Source organism: Prunus avium, chromosome 1, assembly GCF_965620075.1.
Source record: "Prunus avium chromosome 1, drPruAviu1.hap1.1, whole genome shotgun sequence".
NCBI classification, from domain to species: Eukaryota; Viridiplantae; Streptophyta; class Magnoliopsida; order Rosales; family Rosaceae; genus Prunus; species Prunus avium.
Window position 1 is genome coordinate 28,539,749 of NC_142284.1, and position 1,284 is coordinate 28,541,032.

At 41.1% G+C, this 1,284-nt stretch overlaps 1 non-coding gene across 1 annotated transcript; it reads right to left on the reverse strand.

The window, feature by feature from the left end:
• Positions 1-303: 303 nt before the first annotated feature.
• LOC148297680 (small nucleolar RNA R71) lies at positions 304-410 on the reverse strand. Its single transcript, XR_015833290.1, has one exon. It is a non-coding gene; the product is annotated as a small nucleolar RNA R71 (small nucleolar RNA).
• Between the last annotated feature and the right edge of the window lie 874 nt (positions 411-1,284).

Here is a 1,284-nt window from a genome sequence, read left to right on the forward strand (position 1 = left end):
GTCTATCCTCAACTCACAATTGACAGGTTTGAGCTTAGAAGTGGTATGATTCATCTTCTTCCAACTTATTATGGTAATACCACTGAGGATCCTTACATGCATGTTAAGCAATTCTTTGAAATATGTGCTACAATCAAAATTCAAGGACTTGATGATGAGCAGATTAAGATGAGGCTATTCCCATTCAGTTTAAAAGATAAGGCTAAGTCATGGTTATACTCTTTGCCTAATGCTTCAATTCGTACTTGGGATGAGCTTTCTAATAAGTTTTTGCAGAAATTCTTTCCAGCTCAAAAGACTAACAAGATTAGAAAGGAAATTCTTGGTTTCACACAAAGAGAAGGAGAAGCTTTTCATGAATGCTGGGAGAGGTACAAGGAGATGATGAGTTCTTGCCCACACCACAATATAGAGAGTTGGATGCAAATGCAATCTTTCTATGAAGGTTTGCTTGATTCCGAAAGGATGATGGTAGATGCAACAAGTGGAGAAGGACTGATGAACAAAACAGCAGATGAGGCTTTTACTCTCTTTGAATCTTTGAGTACCAACTCTCAACAATGGAGCTACAATAAAGGAAGAGGAGCTCCTATGAAAGCTGTGGTCTCTGAGGTAAGTACTAATAATGAGATTAATGCAAAACTTGATGTTATGTGTTCTTTGCTTCAACAGGCAGTGACTGGCCCTCTAGGAAGCAAAGAGGAAGTTCAAGACCAATCTTTTGCAAAGCACATGCTAGAGCAAGCAAATGCCCTTCAAGGAAGGAATCCTCAGAATGATCCTTACTCAAACACATACAATCCGGGGTGGAGAAATCATCCTAATTTCAGGTGGAGCAATAATTCAAATGTGCAACAATCTCAAGGACCTCCCCCAGGATTTCAAATACAACAAAGGCAATTCCAGCAAGCTCCCCAACAAGTACAAGAGCAAAGGGGTGATCAAATGGGAGAATTGCAAGACATGTTCAAGAAGTTCATGGGGCAACAGATGCAAACCAATCAGAATCTTCAAAATGCAGTGAACAAACTAGAAGTGCAAGTTGGGCAGATTGCATCCTCCATGAGCAATAGAGCATCCGGAACTTTTCCAAGCCAAACGGAGGTGAATCCAAGGCATCATGAGCAAGTTAAAGCAGTGCACATCTTGAGAAGTGGTAAACAAGTTGATAATAAGGTTGGAGATGCCAATGAAGAGCAAGAAGATGGAGAAAACGTGGAGATCATTCAGCCACCACAAGGGCAGCCCACAGGTTCCACCAAACAGCCCCTCAATTCTCTTGGA